General features: G+C 43.8%; 1 long non-coding RNA gene across 1 annotated transcript; it reads left to right on the top strand.

Annotated features, from left to right (window-relative positions):
* Positions 1-9,439: 9,439 nt before the first annotated feature.
* Positions 9,440-25,799, top strand: LOC143841747 (uncharacterized). The gene is made up of 3 exons (XR_013232779.1): positions 9,440-9,603; positions 13,505-13,599; positions 25,654-25,799. It is a non-coding gene; the product is annotated as an uncharacterized LOC143841747 (long non-coding RNA).
* The last annotated feature ends 626 nt before the right edge of the window (positions 25,800-26,425 follow it).

Genomic DNA, 26,425 nt, shown 5'->3' with positions numbered 1-26,425 from the left:
TTTAAGTTGAGTGATTGTTATATGACCTTATAATATAGGCTGATTCCCACACAGATTTTGCTTTCCATGCACAAAAATAATTTTCATTCATGCTAATTGGAGGCTCATTTACACATCAAAAGAACTGTGTTTCCCCATCAGCTACCTGTACAAAAAATTCTCCCACAGGAGAGCAAAACACTCACTTAAAACACAGATCCCTGGTTCCTCCCCTTCCTTAATCCCATAGTTATTACTGTTTTAGCTCTGACAGAAAGTAGATGAGAAGGTAAACCTGTTTTGGAACTGTGCTACTTGAGACTCTAGGCGGAGTCTCCCATCATTTCATGCGCTTCCATGCAAAACTATTCCCTTCACAGAGAAGATCACAGAATCATAGAGTTGGAAGGGGCCATACAGCCCATCTAGTCTAACCCCCTGCTCAATGCAGGATCAGCCCAAAGCATCCTAAAGCATCCAAGAAAAGTGTGTATCCAACCTTTGCTTGAAATCTGCCAGTGAGGGGGAGCTCACCACCTCCTTAGGCAGCCTATTCCACTGCTGAACTACTCTTACTGTGAAATTTTTTTTTCTGATATCTAGCCTATATCGTTGTACTTGAAGTTTAAACCCATTACTGCGTGTCCTCTCCTCTGCAGCCAACAGAAACAGCACCCTGCCCTCCTCCAAGTTACAACCTTTCAAATACCTAAACAGGGCTATCATGTCCCCTCTCAACCTCCTTTTCTCCAGGCTGAATGTGCATATGTGCATATTCCAAGCCTAATTTCTTCCTTGATATGTTTGCTTTCAGTATGCAGGATTCCTTTTGTTTACATGTGATGTTTGGGGTGAATCTGGGAAGTGTGAAAGGAAGAAAATGAAGCGATAAATCCATAAGCCATTTCCCTCCTCATCCAACATTTGTGAGTTCTAGAAATAATAAAATGAAATACATTAATGCTCTATGGTAAATATAATATGTACTTAATACAGGACTTTACTCTTTTTCATAAGCAGACAGGGCGTTTAAGAACAGAAATTGAAAACTAACAACTATTCCATTTCTGCAGGCCCCGAGGTTGTCACATTTGCATTCACGTACAATCATGTGCAGTTTTTTTGGATTATATAATTACTTGCATCTGTTCTAAAAGGACCAGTAATTTCAGCCCCCTGAAGAAATTATTATTTACAGCTTCACACTATCATTTTTGAAATGGAAGCCACTTGGATTTTATTACTTAAAAGCCACTTATATAGTGCTTCAAGTGTTTTCTTAAACTGCTTTGTGGCACAAATTTTGAGTTGAATTAATAAGACATGTCTTGAAGGCCTATTTGACTGAACTATGCCTGTGGATGAAAAAGAGTTGCAAAATGTGACTTTTCTAAAACCATGGGCCATTCCACACAATGACCAATGTTGCTAAATGTATTCAGTATGCAGAAACGCTATATTTAATAGTGGAATTTCGTCATTCCGCATACCTTCAATTCTAGCGGAATACTGAAGTCCAAGTAGCGGTCTATTCATTCCCCACAGGTTTCTGGTCTCGCTGGAATCGCAACAAAGGAGGTGATATTTTTCCGCATTTCTTCCCGCCCCTGGCCGTCAATTAAACAGAACAGCCAATGAACTGTTGTGTTCGTGCTCCCGAAAAGCCCCTTTCCCTTTAAAAACTGTTTTTAAAAAACCCGAAAACACCAGTAGCAACAAATATTTGTTCATTCAATGTCTCAGAAAGACCTTTTTCGTTGGCGTAGGAGCTGTCACTTAATCGTTCACACACTCTTCAAGTAAAAAAAAAAATCCCCCCACCAATGGATGCAATTTCTGGCCGAAATTATGGGCAGTGTTGAACAGGGGGCTGTATTGTGCTCGGAAACTTTAAAGACAATTGCAGAAGGGAGCTTTGTTTTACTGTTAAGCACTTCTGTGGAGGGACTTCAGCCGAAGAAGCCTCACTTATTCGTTGCTTTCGCCGGTTTAAGGGGGGGAAATGGCGATCGCGTCTCCGGAAGCTTGGGTGCGAGAGCTAAGGAGGGACATTCTTTCTACCGCTATTTTGAGAATGCACATGTCTTTTGCTGATGTGTTGTGGCTTGTGCTCAGAAGTATAGTGTTTTTTTCAGGGGGGATCCACTTTTTAGAAGAGGGGAATTTTTTTAGTGATGTGATTTTCGTGCAAACCTGGGGAATCCCTCAAATGTGGAGAAAAATCACTTCCCTCTCCATGTGTGCCTGGTCTGTGGGTTTAGATATCCACAGATCCAGGTCCATTTGAGAAATATATAGATGCTCCCCAAAATTATACACCTGCCCAAGGCAGTTTATATAATAAAACATAATAAACACAAACATTAACAGTTATCTAGAATTACAAACCCCCCAAGAGCAATAAAAATAGAGACTGTTATACAGCTTAAAATAAGTTTCCTTGCTAAAAGGATCTGTCTTGAATGCCATCATATTTTGTATTCAACCTGTTCTCCACAAGTTATTTCCAACAAAGTTACTGTCTACGTAGACCAGAACTTCTTTTACTTCTCCGTCATTCTCCATGTTTAATAATTTCCTATTTATCCTATATTAGATTTAGAAGACATTAAACATGCTTCCCTTGAAATGTTAGGAGTCCCACCTACTCTTATTACAGTCTTACAATTCACAATCCAACTCATTAACCCATGACAGTTACAATGAGTCCAGTCAGTAGACATTCCCAGCACGTTACTGGGGTTGAATTCTTTATGAGTCACCGGCTAGCCTTTGGCAGCAGCCAGGCATTGAATTTGAGGGCCCTTTGAGTGTGGGGTTAACAGAAGTCTCAAGGCCACTTGGACTTCTTTCTGTCACATATGAAACACAAGCTCGAGAAACAGAACTTTGGAAGAGAGTTGGGAGGAGGAAGTTGTGCATGTCCGGACGGCTGCCAAATTCCAGGTTGCAGCATGTTTTTATGGCAAGGCGGTGAAAACAATGATTTACGATAGACGTTGGGGAGTCGGTTTAATGAAAACCAAAAGGGGGAGAAAAAACTGGAACTGGAATCCTAAAATCATCAGTTGGGTTTTTATGGTTCCAGTCCGTTTAATGAAAGAGGACTAGAGAGCAACTGAGGAGAAAATGAGTCAAATCCTCGTTTGGTAACTTTGAAAGTGAGCCTGAATATAGCATGGTTCTCTCTGACTTATATATAGAGAGGGATATGCATAAACAAGGATAATTGCAGCCCAAGCCCTGTGGCTCAGGTGCAGGGCATGTTTTGCATGCAGAACTCCCCAAGTTCAATCCCCAGCACCTCCAGTTAAAAGGACCAGACAGTAGGCAATGACAAAGACCACTGCCAGAGACCCCGGAATGTCACTGCTAGTTTGAGTAGACAACACTAACCTCCATGGACCAAGGATCTGATTCAGTGGAAGGCAGATTCATGTGTTCATGCCCCCCCCCAATGCTAGCACATTTCCAGCAGTCCTCCTGTTCTTGCTCTGTATAGAGAAAATGTGCAAGAAAGACCCTACTCCAGAGTACTAGAGTGCAGAGTAACCCCACCACAGCCCACATTTTGCCAGGCAAGGGGAACACCTTCCCCAAAAGGAGGAAGGGGGAGAAGAATAGGCAGCCTGCCCATCCCTGTCCTTTCCACTCAAGGGGGGGGGCAAGGAAGAAGAGCAGATGGAAAAGACAGCCTGCTTACTCAATTGGCTGTGAGCTGTTTGTCTCAGCTCATGCAAGGCTTGGGTGGGCCACATGGCATGGGTGCCAACTTTCTTGAGTTGGCTGCCTTATCCATGACCACTGTACTTTGCATAGGGCATGCTGGGATGGATTCAGTGGTTGCTGCCAGGCCTGGCCTTGATGAGTCCTCCTTCATAGGCCAAAACACCCCTGTGAAGATCATGCTCCCTGTGAAGAAATGCATTTTTTTCTTTGGAGGCCTGAATTCAGTAAAACCTTCACCAAAAGTTTAATTCTTTTTTCTTTGGGCAGAGAAAAGGCAGGAGTGGGGGAGTCAATACAGTTGCTTTCCCACCTCGCCTCAGACACCATTTTATAAATGCTAATAAGTCTAGCAACAGACAGGATTGTCCAGCCCCAGACTTCCCCAAGCAGAGATTTGGAGGCATTATGTACTAGAACAGTAAGCTGTTCCCATGATAACCAGGTGCTGAGGAGCAGGAGATGCAGAAGCAAGGCCTCAGAACCTGACCCTTCCAATGGGCAATCCTTGCCAAGGTCAGGTGATGGCTGTGGTTGAAAAGAGAGAGAAAAGCCCCTCCTAGTTTTGGGAAAATCTCAGACAGCATGATGGAACCATGATCCGGAAGTTTCCGGATCCGGTCCTTGATCCGGAAACTTCAGCTAGTGCAGAATGCAGCTGCTAGGGTCCTAACTGGCACACCTTGGAGGGCCCATATCCAGCCAGTGCTGAGGCAGCTGCACTGGTTGCCAATTGCTGCCCGGATCCGGTTCAAGGTTTTGGTTTTAACCTTCAAGGCTTTACGCGAGTTGGGACCCACATACCTGAGGGACCGCTTATCGCCCTATGCCCCCCGTAGAGCTTTACGTTCTGCGGGAGAAAATCTATTGGTCGTCCCCGGCCCTAGGGAAGCACGCCTGGCCTCGACCAGGGCCAGGGCCTTTTTGGTCCTGGCCCCTGCCTGGTGGAATGAGCTCCCGGGAGAGCTGCGGGCCCTGCGGGATCTTCCATCGTTCCACAGGGCCTGCAAGATGAAGCTCTTCCGCCAGGTTTACGGTTGAGACCAGGCTTAACATCTATGCCCCCCCGGGACCTGAGGATTGGGATTAGAGATGGGTACCACCAGTATCCCCTCTCCACTTGCTAGGGGGGGAATGGGTAGTTGATTAGCCGCTCTTGCCAGGTAGTTATTAACTATTGATATGTTAATTGGTTTTTAATGTATTTTATGGGGTTTTATACTGTTGTAACCCGCCACGAGCCGCAAGGGAGTGGCGGGTAATAAATTCAATAATAATAATAATAATAATAATATCAAGATAGTTCTGCCGCATCCACCACCTTTTAGTGACCGAAGCTAAGGATGGAATGCCCTTGTGGTTGCCTAGCAATGACCACTGAAGGCATTTGTTTCTTAAAGCTACTGGTGCTCCTTTTTATCATTTTGGCTTTTTAAAAAACCCGCACTGTATTTTATTTTTTGTTACAATTTTAGATTTTTCTGAAAGCCTGGGGCATTTCCCAGGTTTGTAGAAAGATCTGTCTTGTCTGTTCATGGCTCGAATCTTTCAATTGAAATATAATGAGATCCGGCCAAGTTAAGAATTAGATCTATTGACTGATGGCAGAAAGCTTTCCCATACTGTGTCAAGTCCTTGGTCTGTATTGTCTGCCCTTCAATCAGTTTTCCAGTCTCCAAAAGCTGCAAAACAGCTCCAGCCATCTCATCAAATCAAATGACTCTGAATAATAAATAAGCAAACACACCTTCCATATGCTGAATAAATAATACATGTCTCACACATGTATTACTATTTTGCAAATGTATGTAGATGCTGTTGTGATTAATAAAATAAAGCCTCATTTAAATGTGTTACTGAATCCATTGCTACTTTTTTCTTCATATTAAAAAAGATTAGAAACCACAGCACTAAACTGATGTTCGTTCTCTTCCTTTTACACTGTCCAAAGCCCTTCCTATTTGTGTTATGGGTAGGGTTGACAAGTCCAGTATGGAAAATTCCTGGAGATTTAGGGAGGGAAATATTTGGGGAAGAGAAAGATCTCTGTGGAGATGTTGTCTCTATAATGTACCATAGAATCTCCCCTCCAGAGTTGCCATGTACTTCAGGGGAACCAATCTATGACGTCTGGAGATCAATTGGAATTCTTGAAGAATTCTGCCCCTGCCTGGTGAGTGGCAACCTTAATAAAGTGCTCCTTTTAATGCAGTTCCCACCACCACATCGCCCCATATGTTCTAAGGTAAAGGTAAAGGTATCCCCTGTGCAAGCACTGGGTCATGTCTGACCCTTGGGGTGACGCCCTCCAGCTTTTTCATGGCAGACTCAATACGGGGTGGTTTGCCAGTGCCTTCCCCAGTCATTACCATTTACCCCCCAGCAAGCTGGGTACTCATTTTACCGACCTCGGAAGGATGGAAGGCTGAGTCAACCTTGAGCCGGCTGCTGGGATCGAACTCCCAGCCTCATGGGCAGACCTTTCAGACTGCATTTCTGCTGCCTTACCACTCTGCACCACAAGAGGCTCTCCCATAAGTTCTAGCAGGGGCCAAAAGACAATATAGCCCCATACAACACACCTTTCTTCTGAACTGTGGATTACTCAGCTGGAGTTCATACCATGCTTAGGAGGGCTATGATTGACTGCAGGCTCAGAAGCTAGAATTTGGAGTTGGGAGAGAGCTGGGGGGCAGAGGTTGTATTTTTACCTCATTGGGATTTTTAAAGCCATGTTATGGCTATTGCTGGTGAAATGTGCATATGAAGCTGCTTTATCCTGAAGCAGACCATGGGTTCATCCAGGCCAGTATTGTCTACTCAGCCAGGCAGTGGCTGTCCAGGATCTCAGGTGGAGGTCTTTGACTTCACCTGCCACCTGATCCTAGAAACATCAAGGATTGAACCTGAGACCTTCTGCATGCCAAGCAAATGCCCTGCAGATGAGCTGTGCTCCCCTCCCCGGTGTTATGCCAGCACTGGTTATGCGGCCATGACTGGAGAGGAGTAGGAACCTGACTAAGGTCAGCCCCTCTACTGATGCCACTCAACTGTGTGCTGGCACTGAAGTCATTCTGGCTGCTGCCAATACATCACCAGTGGAGACGGATGCTGGCACGCTTTCACATGATACTGGCATATCTACATGCAACTGAGATAGCATAGAACTTAGTCTCTACCATAAGTGGTTGAAAGTATACTGTACCCTTGTGATAACTTGTGATAAATCCATGGAGGCATTTTGTAGGCTAAGCCTGCTTTGTCACGACTCATAAATTACGTTATGGTTTGCAGGAAGCTTATAAGAATGGTTATTGTTGAAATGCAGAATCATGGTATAGAACTATTATAAATGCCTTTTGTTTCCTTTTGCCGCCAAGAAAATACATTTAAAATTGTACATTGTATGCAGTCCTGTGGTTCTTGGCTTTTTGTAAAAGCCAAGTGCTGAAAATATTTTCTGAAGAGTCACATGGTCTTGCATTTATGGGGAGAGACCACGCAAGAGATGACGGTCTGTAACTCTTTCTCCTTGCACTGTTTTCTCCCTGGAAATTGTCAGCCTGTCCCCTGCTGCTTTTATCCTTGCTGGGGAAAAGATCTGGCAAGTTTATTGCACTGGATGAAAGAGCAGCACAGGGTGACATATGCGTACATCGAGACAAATGCAGGGACCATTTGAACATGTCATAAGCAAAGGTGGGGCGAGGCTTTCCACAAAGTTGGCTGCTCAGTCAGTACATTATATTCCCTCAAGCATGGACAAGATTATGTTGGCTGATATCTGCAGTTGCAAGATAAAGCAGATGTTTTGGGCATGCCCCGTGCTCATCATTATGAAACCACAGAGCAAGGTGGAAGCTTCTGAGTAGTGAGTCTAACCTTTCCATCCGGGTTCAGTGACGTGCAGCACAACCCAGCCAAGGAGGGGAAGCACAAACCAACTCCTTCGAAAACCACAGCACAATCATTACTCGATTTTTCTTTTCGCTTTCTCAGCGATTTCCAACTGGTTGCGAATGATGTGACTTCCTTTCCGTTGCCAGCAGAGAAAGTCATTCACAAGGCATCCGTTCATCATGTGACACACACAATACCGAAATGCACATGATGTGCAAATTAAAATTCAACTGATATCGTGAAGCGGTGCTCGTGTTGCAACCTGGCCGGAGTGATGGTGGCAGTGCCAGACAGTGGGTGAATCATTACAGCTGCAAATTCCTAGGATTTAATTCCTGGTGGGTTTTTTTTTTTACCTAAGAACAGATCTGATAGACATGGAGAAAGCCATAGAATAGGAATACTTGCAGGACAAGCTATGCTCCAAGTGCATTCTTTAAAGGCCGAGTGTGAGAGCTTGGCAGTGTGTCTGTGCTCAGACACTGAACGCCTGAAAAGATACATTTATATCAGTTGTTTCTGTACCAAACATTCTCCTCCATTTCAAACCCACCTAACAACTCAAACCATCTTGTAGAAGACTTGCTGCTTTTGTTTTTTGTTTTGTTTTTAATACAGATTGTTCTCTGGTGCTTGTGAGTTATACCCAAGCAAGCTATGGCCCATTTTGCTTAGGAACACCTACTTTGGCTGACAGGGGCTCTCTGGCAGAAAAAAGATTCTTCCAGTATCTCCAATTGGCAAGCATTTGATTGGAGGGGCTGGGATTTAGAGGCATGAAAAGCATGCACGTGCCTCCTGAGTCGCAACCAGAAAAGCTGCCGGTTAGGAGGAGGCTGAGTTGTGATCTTCGGATTCTGATGGGCTTTAACTAGCCATGGTTTGATGATTGTAAATAAGATGTTTGAAAACGGAATACAATGTCCTGCTTGCAGTGTCCGTTTCCTCTTGAGTCGAGCGCCTGATATAATCCCATGGATGGTTTGCTTGCTATTTAGGCAAGCATTATTCTGTGTGTAGTTCTGCACTGGAGCAACTGGTAGCATTCAGTGTATTGGCCGGCTGGGTAGCTACCATTAGCATTTATTTAATTATCAATTTGTTTATTACATTTGTATACTGCCCTCCCCTGAGGCTCAGGGTGGTTCACATGGAACGCAAAGGAACTATACATTGAACTCAGTTTTTCATATTGAATAGAATATCAGCAATGGTGATGATAATAATACCAACAACAACAAGAGAATAACAATTTAACAGTATAACAATCAAGCAGATCCATAGTTGTCCAAGTCATGGATTCCTGGGAGGGAGGTTCAGGGTCCCAGTGAGTGTTGTTGATTCCGGTTGACCTCAACCAAATGCCTGGCAGAGGAGCTCCCTTTTGCAGGCCTTATGGAACCTGTCAGGGCCCTGATCTCCTCTAGGAACTCATTCCACCAGGTGGGGGCCAGGACAGAGAAAGCTCTAGCTCTGGTTGAGGTCAAGCGGGCTTCCTTGGGGCAAGGGATCACTAGCCAGTTGGAGGTGGTGGAGCACAAAGCTCTATACTTACAATTTAGTTGTTGGGTTTGGTTATATATGTCCCAGGGTCATCAGGAACAGACCATACATCATACATTTAGCCTCACTTACATTTTGAGTGTTGTATTGCCTTTGTGCCAGTAGCATTAATCAGTTGAATCATAGAATCATAGAATCATGGAAGGGGCCATACAGGCCATCTAGTCCAACCCCCTGCTCAACGCAGGATTAGCCCTAAGCATCCTAAAGCAATGTCATTTATGATGTCATTTATTATAGTGGCATCAGCTCAGAATTTACTAGACTGAACTACTGTTCCCAGGTGGCAGCGCAAAGTGTTGGTGACGTCATATAGAACACTCAGATAGCATGAATGGACTTGGCCTGAGTGTCAAGCATGAGAAATTGAAAAGCCTGGAATATTAGAAAGACCAACCACACACCACATACCTTCCTCCTGTTTTATGTTTTCAGGTAAGTTCAGCAGAGCCACAAGGAAGCAGCATGAGAACAGATGTTCAAAGCATTTAGAACATTTCTCAGAAATTTTTTGGAAAGTTCGCAGGTGCTTGTCCAATTTGATCAAATGGCAATTTGAAGCCATCTCTGCTTTTAAACAATATATATTGCAGTCCTTTGTATATGATGCAGAGTGGAGTGGAAATGGAGTGGTATTTCCTTTCCACATCTTAGCATGCTGCTAACTCTTTGGGTAGACCACTAATTTCTGCTGGCTTGCTCTTCCCGTAGAATGATCAGAATAACCTACCTTTGATTCCTAGGTAGCCTTTCCCCATTCAAGCAGATTATAGACCTATATCTGCTCAGCAGCAGCAGCAGCATCAGCAGCAAAGCTTGCTTTCAAGACATTTACAGTCTGGGTTTCTATCTCTTGGCCTATGTTGCTCTGTCTGCCTTCCAGGTTTCAGAATGTAGCATTCAATGACTTCTGTCTCCATGCTGACCAGGCCTGCCCCTGGGCAGCCAGTCCCTCTTTGTATGCCGCTACTTACAGCTCATCATGAACTTATAGTTCATGAACTTTCCCTAATGTTCAGGGAGATTACAGTTCATGAACTTACACAATGAACTTACATTTCATCATGAGCCTAGCTGAACTGGTAGTTGGGAAATGGGCCAGACAGTGTTGGTTTGTTTTATTTGCCTGGTTTATTCTTATCTCTGGAGTTTATACCTCTTGAGTTCCAAGCCTTGGCCTGATTACTGAAGCAGCATTACTGTCTCACATGGCTTCATATCCAAATACAATTCCTTGAATGGGCGTGGCCTTCCCAGCTTTGAACTCAAGTGAGCTTTGAAGTGCATAATACGGTAACTTAGCAAGTTAAGTTTCTCAATAATTTGCAACATTATTGCCAGCGACATTATGTTCATTAAGGTTGCCCACTCCAGGTTGGGAAAAATTTGATGATTTTGGGGGTGGAGCCTGAGGAGAGGAGAGTTTGGGGAAGGGAGGGACTTCAATGGCGTATTATGGCAGAAAATCCACCTTCCAAAGCAGTCCTTTCCTCCATGTGGAGTGATCTATCTCAGTTGGAGATTAATTGTCATAGCAGGAGATCTCCAGCCATCACCTGGAGGCTGGCAACCCTAATTTTCATGGAACTATTACCTTCTTTCCCCAGGCAAGCCAAAGGTCTTGCTAGAGCTTCACTGAGTGCCAACATTTTCAGTTTCTTCCAAAATCTGTATGTGGAGATGTTTGTTCAGAGGCCTTGAAAATGAAGACTAGATTCACTACTGTATTAACTTAACATGGCCTAAAGTAAAGATACAGAACAGAATGCTGACAACTAAGAGAATAGCACAATCCCATACAGAACAATGTTTGAGTCCAGTGGCACCTTTAAGATGAACAAAGTCTTTAAAAACAAAGTGTGCACACGAAAACTTGTGCCTTGGATAAAACTTGGTTGCACTGTTCAGCAGCTAGGCATTTCCCTGTTTAGCATATATTATCTAGTTTAGAATCCTTACCATAATCCTGCAAGTCAAATTTGCTGTTGTAATAACCTATGTTTCAATTATCTGAAGAAGTGTGCATGCACATGAAAGTTTATACCTTGAATAACACTTTGCTGGTTTTAAATGTGCCACTGGACTCAAACCTTGTTCTGCTGCCTCAGACCAAATAGGCCACACATTTGAATACAGAAGAACCTTGGTGTAGTGGTTAGGAGCACTAACTTCTAATCTGGTGAGCTGGGTTTGATTCCCCACTCCCCCACATGCTGGGTGACCTTGAGCTTGGCACAGCACTGATAAAGTTGTTCTGACAGGGCTCTCTCAGCCTCACCTACCTCACCGGGTGCCTGTAAGCCCCTTTGAGACTCCTTCAGGCAGAGAAAAGTGGCATATAAGAATCAACTCTTCTTCTTCCACTTCCATTTTTCAGTTGTGAGCCTCACAGAGAGCTTCTTGGCCAACCTTGAGAGTTCATGACAGAGGTCAAATCTGAACTTCCGGATTCATTGCCCTAAAAGAGGACCTGGATTAAAGAGACCTAGAAAAATGTGTGTTTGCTGAGGAAATGTTTTGACCTTGCTGTTACCTATGAAATTATATTCCTCCAGGCATTCAGAAGATTGAGTTTCTTTTGTTGGCACTTTCAAAATGATGATAAGCTCCAACACGCCACCAGACACCTCTACCTGTTTATGAGAGAGAAGCGTGCCAAAGTCACACACCTGAACAGTCGTCTGTAGTTACAACTCACGCCAAATGCAGCAGCTCAGACAGTGAAATCCCAAGCAGAGTTGCAGGCTTCTAAACCTACTGACTTAAACGTATATGGAAGGGCATACATTTCTCTAGGATCACACAGAAGGTGACGTGTGGAGCCCTCTGCATAAGGCAACTGGTTTTCTAGTTATTAAAATGCAGACATGTTAAGAAAACACTCTCCAATGTCTGAAGCATAGAATGAGATAACATCTTAATAGCTTTCCTGTCATCAAAATCGATTTACAACATTTGGCTGCCATCTGCTCAGAGACCCACCTGATTTTAAAAAAAAAACAGCCCATCATAATTAATGCCATTAAGCTTGGAGAAGGTTTCTGAACTTGCAGAGAATTGTCCATGTTGGCTGTTGAGGCCTAGACAGATCTCATCAAATTTGCCTCATGGCTTGAATTTCAGCCTCTCTTTAATCCAGAGGGGTTGAGCTTCTCCGCTGAATAGCTCAGGGCTGCTCTTGACGTGATTGCAGCAGGCGAGCTTGCTGAGGGGAAATCAGGCTGCTACAAATGCATCCTGTGGTAAAGGCATTGTCCTACCCTTGTTGGTGAGTTCTGACTGGGATTCTCAGGAGTCTTCGGGCCACTAGCAGGGGATGGGTTGCCAGATCCAGGTTGGAAACTCCTGGAGATTTGAAGAGTGGAGCCTGGGGAGGACATGGACATCCATGGGGCACACTGGCATAGAGCCCATCTTCCAAAATATCCATGTTCTCCAGGGGAACTGATTTCTGTTGTCTGGAAATGAGCTGTAATTCCAGAGGATCCCCAGTCCTCACCTGGAGGTTGGGATCCCTAGTTCTGACCCAAGTGGGGTTCCTGAGTACAATTGTTGAGTGTTGGACTCAAGGCAGGAACTAGACAAATATTTCCCCTATAATGACTTTGATATGTATTCGCTGTAGCCTAACTATTAAGCTGCACCCAATCATAAATGTGTCATTGCCTCTGTCGACCCACATTTATTTTTAAAAGATGCATAGTGAAACGTCACACTTGATATCATCATGTTTTTGTTCTTTTTTGGAGAAAGGGAAAAACAAGAACACACTGGTGACACACCACTTAGTGTTACAACAAAATGTTACTACTCATGAAACAACAGAAGAGAGATGAGTCAACAAAGGCCAACATAACCAACAAGGTCTCAAAGCGAGGGGTGCCTTCTTCACAGCTCAGGATACCCAAAGGATGTGAGCTTACGCATACAGAAAGACTCTTGCTTACAGCTGGGGTTGCCAACCTCCAGGTGGGGCCTTGGGATCTTTCAGAATCACCATTGATCTCCAGACTACATCAATCAGTTCCTCTAGAGAAAATTGCTGTTTTGCAGGGCGGGCTGTATAGAATAAAACCTTCTGAAGTCCCTCCCCTCTCCAAACTCCATCCACTCCATGTTCCACTCCACACTACCCAAGCTTGAGGCGTTTGTTAGCCTGGAGCTGGCTACTCTCCCACAGCTATTAGCAGAAGATAAAGGGAGAGGGAACACCTACAGCAAACTAGGTGGGGAGCTGAAGTTCAGGGCTGGATTCAGGGTCAACTTCATAGAACAATTATCAAAACAGGTGACACATTGCCAAACCTCAACATTATTGTTTCTCTTTGCAAGACAGTGGTGACTGGCATGAAGAGACAAAGTACCTTATGCTAGTGACTGACCCCAGAGCAGGAAGAGCTTTCACCTCTTCTTCATAGCTGAAGTCAAAAGGTAGATGACCACCAGGTGATACTGGGGTTGTTTTCTTTATTTGCAGTAGAATTTGGGAAGAATGTGTGGCTACTTTGGCCTGCTGAGGAAGGCTGAACATTGTTTTTATGTTGCAACTGAGTGTTTATTTTTCCAATGGTCTCTTTATTGGTCGTGAGCTTTCTTGAGGATGTTTTGTAGGACAGGGTAATAACTCTTCCAGTCAAACAATAGTTAAATTAAGAAATGCACACACACACACAAATGTTGACTTTACAGAGGAACATAAAAAATGGACAGGCACAATGGGTGTCTGCCCCTATGGAGCTTCCAGTCTCAGTCTGACAGCAGGAGACAGACAACAGAAGCAGGAGAGGACAAAGAGTAAGCTAGTAAGAGAAGGCTGGAATGAGAGCAGCAAAAAGAACAATAAATGAATGGGAAGAAGTGGTTTCAGCCTAGGCACACATTCATAGTTTATTTTGAGTTGGACCGTTGTGGCTACATGGTGCATATTTCTTTACCATGGTTTATATTGCTGATGTCTGGCTTTTGTTATTTTTATGATTATGAACTTCTGTACTATTGCCACTTCCACAACTGACTGTGATTTTGGTACTGCTGTTGTTCTTTGGTCACTTTTGGGTCTTCGTTGTTGCATATGAGCTATTCTACCTTGTTGTTTTTCAAGTTTTTGTCCTTAAACAGCCTTGCGTTCTACTTCAGAAGAAAGCCGGGGTCAAAAATCGTCCTAATAAATAAAGCAAACGTGTGGCCGAATATTGTGGGTATCTTTGTTTTCATGGTGTGTGCCCTTCATTGTTATCCTGGCTGCACATTTATATTATTTGTACTGACTTTGTTTGGTACAATGTAAGCTATGGTGGGTTTCCTCATTGGATAGAAAGGCAGGATATAAAAACACTAGATGAATGTTTAGCTTAAGTTACAACAAAGGCATGAGCTGGCCAACTTGAAAACAGTTGTCAAGAGAAAAACAGAGTTGAGAAACTGTTTATACTCAAACTGCATATTGTGCATTGCTGTTTTGGACCCACAAAGCCTTTCACTAATTTTGGTGCTGTTTGATGCCAGTTTCTTTCTCCCGTGCACATAACGGGGTGCTGGGAAGCACGCCTCTAGGTAGGAGTTTGGGATCCATGGGAATTACAGCTCAGCTCATCTTCAGACTACCTCTGTTCCTTTGGTGAAAATGGATGCTTTGGATGGCACTGTACCCCACTGAGGTCTCTGTCCCCACCTCCAGGCTCCATCTCCAGATCTCCAGGAGTTTCACAGCCTGGAGCTAGCAGCCTTACTCCACTATCTGCTGGTGGCCAGGGGGACTCTGACAACCTTAGCTGGAAGTGCCAATCTTAATCTTCCCGTTCTATTTCCTACCTCATGACTCGCGATATCAGTTGCCACGACTCTTCTAAAATCTTGCAGACAATAGTCTGCCAGTTTTTCTGTCTGATGAACAATGTCAGTGACAATAGAATAGGAATGCCCTATCTTCTATGCATAGTGCTTCTTCATCTGGAGTTCATGACCTCCCCATTCTATAGAAAGGTACATTCGCTGAGGTGTTTTCCACATGGGAAACTTGTGTACTTTCCCATCACGGCTGCGTCTCCTAATATAGTATAGTGGCAAAGGGGTTTCCACAATGGAAGTTTTCCCAGTATTGTTTTTGAAATTGGAAACTGAGTAGTATTTTATTGATGTACCATTATACCAATATCTTGGTTGGGTTCTCTGAATTACCAGCTTTCTTTTAAAAAGTAAGCCTCTAGATCATTCCATTGAAGAGATACAGCTTTTTCTTATATCTCTTTAATGAAAGAAGCTGGAGACCTACTTTTTCTTTAAAAAAAAACAAACACCATTGATAAGGGACCATGGCCGTTGTGTGGGAAGGACTGGGAAAATCTGACCTCCACTTCCCAACAGCAGCAAGCTTGGAGTAAATAACTGATGTACAAGCACACTGAGTAAGGCCTAGGTCTCACTGACCTAGGCCTTACTCTCTCATTTGCATCTCTCATATCATGGAGGGAGGGTGGAATCACACATTATGATCTGTTCCTGAGTTTGCAAAAGCTCAGTCACAAAGGACTCCCCGCTCTGGTTTCAGAGTCTGCTTAGACTGGTAAGAAGATTGTGAGTGGGCTTCTGAATGAAACCCCCTTCCTCTTGGTCAATATGTCATGATTATCGAAGCACGTGTCACACTGCCTGTTGTTTGGCCTTCCTTGGATTCCACTCCCAAATACAGCATTTTCTACACAACTGTCAGCCATCCAGAGTTTTGTGCTGGTGTGTGTATATCTGAACAGGTCTGTACATGTGCCCAATGTATCTTTCACCCCATACATTCACAGATAAATCCAGTGCCTAATTAGTCAGACATCATTTCCAGGGTATCCAGTAGGGTCTATTCCCAAATAGGTGTGTTATGACAGGCACCTCAGTTGCATGTTGCCATCCAGGTGAGGTTTTTTCGGTTACTCTGCCCTGCTCTCTTTGCTTCTGCTGGGACTATCTGGAACAACTTCCCCACTGCTGTGTATGACCCAATTAGTCACAACTGCCATTCCTGAGTAAGTCAGGGAATTCATCCTGGATGGAGCAAATGCCTTGTTCATGAGCAATGTTCTATGGAAGTTGGTGTAGATCCAATGAGACTTCTTCCAACCTAAGGTGTCTTCCTCCAACTTAAATTGCCCTTCCTCCAATAGAAGAGCCTCAAAGGTTGGAGGCAGGCTTCAAATTTTGTCCAGTGAAATGGCAGGATCTACCCCGCTAACTCTAATATTTAATTCTGGCAACAAAACACCCAAATAGCCTTGAGATTAATAAGGGTAAAGTCAATGGAATAGAAACCCGGACTGGTTTTTGCTCGGATAACTCTTCCAGAGCAAGCTTGTGATTGTTGTTTATAAGATTATCTGCAACAACATTTCCCAGTTGCACATGACAGCTGATACTCTTGTGGCACCTCAAAGATGAACAACTTGACTAAGCCCTCTGATTTTGAGAGCCACCGCATGCTTGGTCAGATGTCAGATATGTTTGTGGCAGGGTGTTTTTCAGTGTGTCTTTCCAATGACTTTGATGATAGTGGAGGCAACCTCCTGCCTGTTAACAGAGCTAAAAACAACGAGAGGCAAACCTTTCAAAGCAAACTTGTTCCACTGGCTTCTGCAGAAAGACCTAGATGAGATAAACTCTGAGGTACTCCCCTTCACGGTACAGTTTGCAGAGAGTCTGAGAAAATGCACCCAAAAAGAATTACTGTTTTTCTTTTTGTTTTTTTTTTAAGCCCTCAAAAAGCCTTCCACTGGCATGGTCAGCAAAATGGTGGCCATGAGCTCCGATGGCCTGAATATTGTACCAGCATGAAGGGAGGCACGTACCTTCCCATCCGGATTGTGATAATCAGATTGTGATAATAGGGTTGGGCCACATTCTTGCTAAAATTATTACAAAAGTGTGGAAAGTGCATCACCTAGAGCAATGGTATCTGATCTTTTGGGGCCTGTGGACACTGCTGGAATTCTGATGGCAAGTAGTGGGTGCAACAAAAGGACCACCATGAGAGATGGAGTCACATACAAAGGAAATCCCAGGGGAAAAGAAGATTACCGTATTTGCTGGCGTATAAGACGACTAGGCGTATAAGGCGACCCCCCAACATTTCCACTCAAAATATAGAGCTTGTTACATTATATTTCAGTATTATGGGCAGCTATGTCTATCCCAACTGAAGTGCACCCGGCGTATAGGATGACCCCTCCACTTGGAGGCATGTTTTTCAGGGGGGGAAAGTAGTATTATACTCCAGCAAATATTGTAATTTTAAAAACAAACTGCACTGGGAAAGAGGGGGAAGAGAGAATAAAACCACTAAAAGTACTATATTGGTAGGTTCTACTCACACGACATCAGTTTAATTTGTTCATCCAATCGGGTCTCCAGTGACCAATCAGAAAAGCCCAAAGCTGCACCCAGTTTCTAAAAGACGAAGAACAGTTGGTTCTTATATACTGCTTTCCTCTACTTGAAGGAGTCTCAAAGCGGCTTACAATCACCTTCCTTTTCCTCCCCCCACAACAGACACCCTGTGAGGGAGGTGAGGCTGAGAGAGTCCTGATATTACTGTTTGGTCAGAACAGCTTTATCAGTGCTGTGGCGAGCCCAAGGTCACCCATCTGGCTTCATGTAGAGGATTAGCGGGGAACAAAAGCCAGCTCACCAGATTAGAAGTCAGTGCTCCTAACCACTACGCCAAGGCTCTTCTGTATTCAGATGTGTAGCCTATTTGGTTTGTAGCAGCAGAACAATGTTTGAGTCCAGTGGGACCTTTAAAACCAACAAAGTGTTATTCGAGGTATAATGCACACTGGCTCATAAAGCATTTGGCAAGAGTCAAGAAAGGGACCACGGTGCCACTTTGGGTATCTGCAGAAGTAGCATGACCAATTCATGTTAATTCCAGATGAAATGGTGACATGGAGCCATTCAGAGTCCCACAGGTTGATAAGAACTGTTCCCCCAGGGTTCATCACAGTTGTGAAAATTAGAACTGTTGACTCTGCCTTCAAGATTAAATCCCGTGTTTTACCATTTGGAGGAACCTGCATGCATGATGAACAAGCCTCAAAAAAAGGCATCACTTCTGTTACTTTAACCTTTAGCAACATGTTCACATATAGATTCAAGTGGGTAGCTATGTTGGTCTGAAGCAGCAGAACCAATTTAGAGTCCAGCGGTGTCTTAAGACCAACAAAATTCTATTCAAGGTATGAGCTTCTGTGTGCACACACACTTCCTCAAATACAACGTTCAGATGTTTAATAGTAACAGAGGATACTTTTTAAACCTTATTCCCCAGCTCCATCATCCTAATCTTTCTGCATCAAGCATCTTCTAAACCAGAAGAGGAAAACGAAAGCCTAAAAGATGCAAGGTAAAAGTTCTGAACATGGAATCATTATGACATTTCACACTGATTCAAGTAAAATCTTCCTCATCTGTAAACAGAGGGCTCATAAAGTTGCAGGATTTTTAAAAGGCTGAGTAAAATAAATAAAATAATTTATAATACCCCTCATGCCATGCCCAGCTATCATCCTAATACTCCATTAACCCCACAAGCTTTCTGTTGAGGGGATCTACTAGCTGATCTTTGCCCTAGAGGCATTTACAGGTACCAGATCTCTCCCCGGCACCTTGTTCTGCATTATCTCTCACACCACCTGCCAGCAGCTCTTACATTTGTTATTGTTGTTACGTGCAAAGTCGTGTCCGACCCATCGCGACCCCATGGACAATGATCCTCCAGGCCTTCCTGTCCTCTACCATTCCCCGGAGTCCATTTAAGTTTGCACCTACTGCTTCAGTGACTCCATCCAGCCACCTCATTCTCTGTCGTCCCCTTCTTCTTTTGCCCTCGATCTCTCCCAGCATTAGGCTCTTCTCCAGGGAGTCCTTCCTTCTCATGAGGTGGCCAAAATATTTGAGTTTCATCTTCAGGATCTGGCCTTCTAAAGAGCAGTCAGGGCTGATCTCCTCTAGGACTGACTGGTTTGTTCGCCTTGCAGTCCAAGGGACTCGCAAGAGTCTTCTCCAGCACCAGAGTTCAAAAGCCTCAATTCTTTGACGCTCGGCCTTCCTTATGGTCCAACTTTCGCAGCCATACATTGCAACTGGGAAGACCATAGCCTTGACTAAACGCACTTTTGTTGGCAGGGTGATGTCTCTGCTTTTTAGGATGCTGTCTAGATTTGCCATAGCTTTCCTCCCCAGGAGCAAGCGTCTTTTAATTTCTTTGCTGCAGTCCCCATCTGCAGTGATCTTGGAGCCCAGGAAAATAAAATCTGTCACTATCTCCATTTCTTCCCCTTCTATTTGCCAGGAATTGAGAGGGCCGGATGCCATGATCTTTGTTTTCTTGATGTTGAGTTTCAAGCCAACTTTGGCACTCTCCTCCTTCACCCGCATCAACAGGCTCTTTAGTTCCTCTTCACTTTCTGCCATTAGAGTGGTATCATCTGCATATCTGAGGTTGTTGATATTTCTCCCTGTAATCTTGATCCCAATTTGTGACTCCTCTAATCCCGCATTTCTCATGATGTGCTCTGCATACAAGTTAAATAGGCAAGGCGACAGTATACAGCCTTGCCGAACTCCTTTCTCAATTTTGAACCAGTCAGTGATTCCATGTTCAGTTCTCACTGTTGCTTCTTGACCTGCATATAAATTTCTCAAGAGACAAATAAGATGCTCTGGTATTCCCATCTCTTTAAGAACTTGCCACAATTTGTTGTGCTCCACACAATCAAAGGCTTTAGCATAGTCAATGAAGCAGAAGTAGACGTTCTTCTGGTACTCCCTAGCTTTCTCCATGATCCAGCGTATGTTGGCAATTTGATCTCTAGTTCCTCTGCCTCTTCGAAATCCTGCCTGTACTTCTGGAAGTTCTCGGTCCACATATTGCTGGAGCCTAGTTTGTAGGATTTTGAGCATAACTTTGCTAGCATGAGAAATTAGTGCAATGGTGCGGTAGTTTGAACATTCTTTGGCATTGCCCTTCTTTGGGATTGGAATGTAAACTGACCTTTTCCAATCCTGTGGCCATTGTTGAGTTTTCCAAATTTGCTGGCATATTGAGTGTAGCACTTTTACTGCATCGTCCTTTAAGATTTTGAATAGTTCAACTGGAATGCTGTCACTACCACTAGCTTTATTGTTGCTCAGACTTCCTAAGGCCCATTTGACTTCACATTCCAGGATGTCTGGCTCCAGGTCAGTAACTACCCCATTGTGGTCATCAGGGATGTTAAGCTCGCTCTTGTATAGTTCTTCTGTATAATTTTGCCACCTTTGTTTAATCTCTTCTGCTTCTGTGAGGTCCCTACCATTTTGGTCCCTTATCATACCCATCTTTGCATGAAACGTTCTCTTCATATCTCCAATTTTCTTGAAAAGATCTCTGGTCCTCCCCATTCTATTGTTTTCTTCTATTTGTTTGCACTGTTCATTTAAGAAGGCATTCTTATCTCTTCTAGCTTTTCTCTGGAATTCTGCATTCAATTGGGTGTATCTTTCTCTTTCTCCCTTGCCTTTTACTTCCCTTCTCTCCTTAGCTATTTGTAAAGCTTCCTCAGACAGCCATTTTGATTTCTTGCATTTCTTTTTCTTTGGGATGGTTTTAGTTGCTACCTCTTGTACAATGTTGCGAACCTCCGTCCATAGTTCTTCAGGCACTCTGTCTATCAGATCTAATTCCTTAAATCTATTTGTCACCTCCACTGTGTATTCATCAGGGATATGATTTAGTTCATACCTGAGTGGCCTAGTGCTTTTCCCTACTTTCTTCAGTTTAAGCCTAAATTTTGCAACAAGAAGCTCATGATCTGAACCACAATCAGCTCCTGGTCTTGTTTTTATTGACTGGATAGAACTTTTCCATCTTTGGCTGCAGAGCACATAGTCAATCTGATTTCTGTGTTGACCGTCTGGTGATGTCCATGTGTAGAGTCGTCTCTTGGGTTGCTGGAAAAGAGTGTTTGCTATGACCATTGTATTCTCTTGACAAAATTCTACCAGCCTGTGCCCTGCTTCATTTTGTACTCCAAGGCCAAACTTGCCTGTTATCCCGGTTATCTTTTGGCTTCCTACTTTAGCATTCCAATCCCCCATGATGATAAGCACATCATTTTTGGGCGTTGCTTCTAGAAGGTGTTGTAGGGCTTCATAGAACTGATCAACTTCATCCTCTTCAGCAGCAGTGGTTGGGGCGTAGACCTGGATCACTGTGATGTTGAATGGTTTGCCTTGGATTCGAACTGAGATCATTCTGTCATTCTGGGGATTGTATCCCAAGACTGCTTTTCCTACTCTCTTATTGATTATGAATGCTACTCCATTTCTTCTGCGAGATTCTTGTCCACAGTAGTATACCTGATGGTCATCTGAATTAAATTCACCCATTCCTGTCCATTTTAGTTCACTGATTCCTAAAATGTCGATGTTCAGTCTTCTCATTTCTTGTTTAACCACGTCCAGCTTGCCTTGATTCATGGATCTGACGTTCCAGCTCTTACATTAGGTCAGTGGAATTGAAAGAATGTAAAGCAGGTGAAGAGTTCCAGTAAAGGTCAAACTACAGTTTTCATGCAAACACATCAGTAAAACAAAAATAGCTGGGGGAAAGGGAGCACTTAACCCTTTTCTTGACAACAATCCTTCTGATACCCCCAACTACTTTTTCTTTACAGCCTTCCAAGTATATGACTGCAAGGGTAAGCATGCATCTGGAACCTGGCTGAGGGGGATCTGGAGCTGTAAAGCACCCAGCAAGATAAGGATTAAGTACTTCCCTTCTCTGCTTTCTTCTCAAAAAGCCACTTTCTGCAGCTGGGTTGAGTTCCTTTTGTTTTTTTAAGTGCCTATCAAGGGCTTCGATATTCTCATTTGTGTACCATATAGTCAGGCCTTCAGTATGCTGATCCATTGGCACAGAATTTTCCAGGAGGAAAATGAGTTTGCTCACCTTGGAGACAAAACCCAAAGCAGAAACAGACCACATTTCTCTCTCATTAAAAAAAAGAAGAAGGCAAAGAAAAGAATGGGAAACCCATGAGTCAGTCTGCTGATTAGTCAGAGGAACTGTTAAACAACTTCACTGGGGAAAGAAAAACGATGAAATTGTCTCACCTGGAAGCCTTGACTATTTTCCTGGCTTGTGCATAGCATAATCTTTTAAAAAGAGAATTTTGTTTCCTTCCCTTCCCCCCCTCCAAGATTCCCTTTTACAGACACCCCCTCACACTGTCCATATTGACTAAAACATGATAACAAGGCCCACAGGGACCTAGGTGACTTGCCCCCTCCCTCCCAGATACACCTTGTCCTCTCTTCCTGCTCATCAATTTCTCTCTTTGCTTGGAATAGGAGGCTTCAATCTGTTGATCATCCCTGGCACTTCAAGACAACAATCAGAGCAAGTTTTGCTCTCATTTATATTATGCTTTCAGCCATGTTTGCTCACCATGTTGGAATATGCAAGATCAGTAGTGTGCATGATTTCAAAGGATATGAAGATTATCTTACAGAGAGCATTGGGGGAGATATGTCATTAGCATATTTAGATAGAAACTCCCTAGTGTTTTTTTCAAATACTCTCCTCTATTGTCCTGATTGGCTGAGTTTAGGACTTCTTGCTCCTTTGAGCACACTTCCTCCCTGTTTGCCTTCAGCTGAAGAACACAGAAGAACACTTAGACTGTTAGTATGTCTCTCCTATAACTTTACATGTTTATCTTCTCAATAAAGGTATTTGCAGTTTAATGAGCCAGTGCTGTGCCCTTTGCATATTCAAACTCTGCCATCACAATTTACCCTTACCCCCCCCAATCCACAGGTCAGCTGAGGCTCTGGGGGGGGGGGTCAGGAGACCACCAGGCAGTAGATCTGTAGAACTCTTAACAATGACATTCTGATCCATTTAGAGATGTAGAGGCCATATATTCTCCCTGAGAAGAAAAAAGTTTTCTATTGAGGTTTTTTAAAAAGCTTTCTCCCCAAATCCATATGTAAATGAAAGAAAGAATTCAATTTTAGTTTTTCCCTGCTCAATCCCCCCCCCCCAAGGCCTCGGTATCTCTAGAGATGGCTTGGTCCTGTATGTGGTTTGAGAGGGTAATTGATGACACTTTGAAGAAACTAAAAGCAGGTTTGAGTCTGGATGACCTCTGGGGAGCCCTCCTGCCCTTGACCTTCATTTTTCACTGCCACTTATTAGGGTAAAAGGGGGGAAATTTGGGGTACAAACACACAGAAATAGTGTTCCACATTGCTGTGATGCCACTTCTGGCTGCAGAACTGGAAGTGACATCACCACACTGTTCTGTTGGAATAAGTCTCCTTCCCCCTTCCCTGGTCTACCAGAGGTTGCCTCCTGGTGGCTGGAAACCCTAGCAACCTCCTCGGAGCCCCGTCAAGTTCCATCATGCAAGAAAGTATGATAAAAATGTAATAAGTAAAAAGTAAATGACTAATGCATGACTAATGGTGCCTTCCACAGTAAACACATAATGTGTGAGTGGCAGCTATCTGCCTTTAGAGTAAGTACACATATTATTTCAGGATGTGGGATAGATTAATGAATTTAATATATCCGCACTTTCGGCTGTACAGCTAAAAATAACTGTAAAAAACAGCACTATAAATATCATTTAAAGAGCAGTCTTTATACAAAACCCCTTTAATAAAAATGCAATTTCCCCATCCCACCTTTCTTCCAAGGAGCTCAAGGGCAGGATATATTTTTCTCTCCTCTCATTTTATTCCGTTTGCCAGGTCCATACTGGGAAACTCCTGCAGATTTGGGGGTGGAGCTTGAGGAACACAGGGACCTCCATTGGAGAAAGTGCCATATACGGTCTACCCTCCAAAGCATCCATATTCTGAAAGTGCCAGCTTGATGTAGTGGTTAGGAGAGCCAGCTTATAATCTGGCGAGCCAGGTTTGATTCCCTGCTTTTCCTCCACATGCAGCCAACTGGGTGATCTTGGGCTCGCCACAGCACTGATAAAGTTGTTCTGACCAAGCAATAATATCAGGGCTCTCTCAGCCTCACCCACCTCACAGGGTGTCTGTTGTGGGCAGAGGGAATGAAAGCCGCTTTGAGACTCCTTCTGGTAGAGAAAGTGGCATATAAGAACCAACTCTTCTTCTCCAGGTCCCACCTAGAGGCTTGCATCCCTAACCGTGAAAGGTAGGATTACCAACTCTGGCTTGGGAAATTCCAGGAGATTTGGGGCAATACCATGATAGGATGGAGTTTGGGGAGGGGAGGAAGCTCAGCAAGGATGTGATGTCATACAACATCCAGCCTCAGAAGCTGCCATTTTGTCCAGGAAAACTGATCTCTGTCTGGAAGGAGTTGTAGGTCTGAGAGAACACTAGGCTCCACCTACAGGTTAGGTTACGCTAGGACAGGGGTAGTCAAACTGCGGCCCTCCAGATGTCCATGGACTACAATTCCCATGAGCCCCTGTCAGAATTTGCTGGCAGGGGCTCATGGGAAATGTAGTCCATGGACATCTGGAGGGCCGCAGTTTGACCACCCCTGGGCTACGAGTTATCTAAAGCTATGGACCCAGGTTTAATTTTTTTATGCAGCGCACCACTTAAAGCTCCCTCCCCTCCATTTGTTGTATCTTCCATGTCACATTTTAGCTGGCAGACTTGCATTTCTTAAAGCACCAAGGAGAACATTGTTGTTCCATCATCCTCACCCTTATCTAATGAGGATGAGGGTGACGGAATAATGCCAATTATTGATATTGTTAATATTATTTTTATTAACAACCGCCATCAGCAAAAATAAATTTACAGGGCCATAAAAACAAAAACATTAATAACACCCGGGGGGGGGGGTTGAACTCCATTTTCCTGGTATCGCTGCCATCACTTATTGGCACAGGACTGGAAATAGTACCTTCTGGGTGCCTTGGTGGGGAACCAGCCACAATGGGACTGGGAAGAAGTGTGAGCCTCAGAAAAGAATAGTTTGTGCCAGGGGGGATAGCAGGGGATTGGTGTCTGTTCCAAACTTGGAGTTGCAAGGCCGTGTCAAGTTCCCTGCTTAAAGAATTAGTCTCATCTGGCAACAATGGAGTTCTTTTATATTTGCACTCAACACAGAGGTGCACAGAGCGCTTATTTCGTTTGAGATGCAAGCACAGTTTCTCATGAGAAGTTTTCAACTGAGCCCACACTCTCTTTGCTCTTGGGGTTGCTGTTTTCTTCTAGCTCGACAGCCTATTGCGAATGTGTGTCTGCGCGCACACAATGCATTGTGCATAACTCTCCGTTCATGAAGCTGAAGCTAGAGGAAGAGAGGTTCGATGCAACCCAGGAATCTCTCAACGAAATGATTCTGAAAACTCCCTGAAGAAATGAAAGCCATATTTATTGTTGCCCTCTTTCAGTAGCTCTTCATTCCCAAATGCATAGCTTGAGTATTCTGTTACGCTGATCCCCAAATGGTATTTTTTTCAGGGCTGTACTCAAGAGTTCAGGCCGGGGTGAGAGCAGACTGAAGTATGCCCCACACAACGCAGAGCATTCATCGCTGCAGAAGGAAATCTGCACCCACATGCCTGAATTAAGAGCTACATTGCTCAGATATTATTCTCACTCCATCTCAGGCAAGTCCAGACACAAATTAAAATATCAGAACTGTGCCAGCTTTATTAAGCCGTTCAATCAAGCAAGAGTATTTTTTTATATACGGCTCTGTATGTGGCCTCCAAATCTCTGACTCTGAAGGTCTTCTATTGTGTTAAAAGAATTCTACTGAATTCTTCTGTATAAGAGGAATCTAACTGTGAATGCCTCAAAGATCACCAAAGCTGTCTGGTCAAACAGGAGGAAATACAGCTCCATGTGCAGAACTGAATGTCCAGAGGTCAGAAGGCAAAGTTTGCAAAGGGAGGATAGTGTGGACTAGTGATTAGAAGGTTGAACTTAGATGTGGAAAATCTAGGATAGATCTCTAATTCACACTGAGTCAGGAAAACCAGTGATTTACAGCTTGATGTGTGAGAAATACATACAATTCTGACCTTATAAAGAAGTGGGGCATTTATTCCGGGATGGAAATTGACTGCTGAGCCTGGTCTGTGCTGGGTCTTCTGCTTATGTGCTGGAGAAAGGCTGTTCTAGAGAGGAAAATGCTGGTTCTTCTTTCCATTCAAGGTATAAAGCTTCCACATTCCTATCTATCTGGGCTTCAGCTAAGACCTGATCCAGACATTCTGAGCTGTGGTTT

The sequence above is a fragment of the Paroedura picta genome, chromosome 7 (assembly GCF_049243985.1).
Source record: "Paroedura picta isolate Pp20150507F chromosome 7, Ppicta_v3.0, whole genome shotgun sequence".
NCBI lineage: Eukaryota > Metazoa > Chordata > Lepidosauria > Squamata > Gekkonidae > Paroedura > Paroedura picta.
Note: the sequence above shows the minus strand (reverse complement) of the source record. Positions and strands in the feature narration are given on the sequence as shown.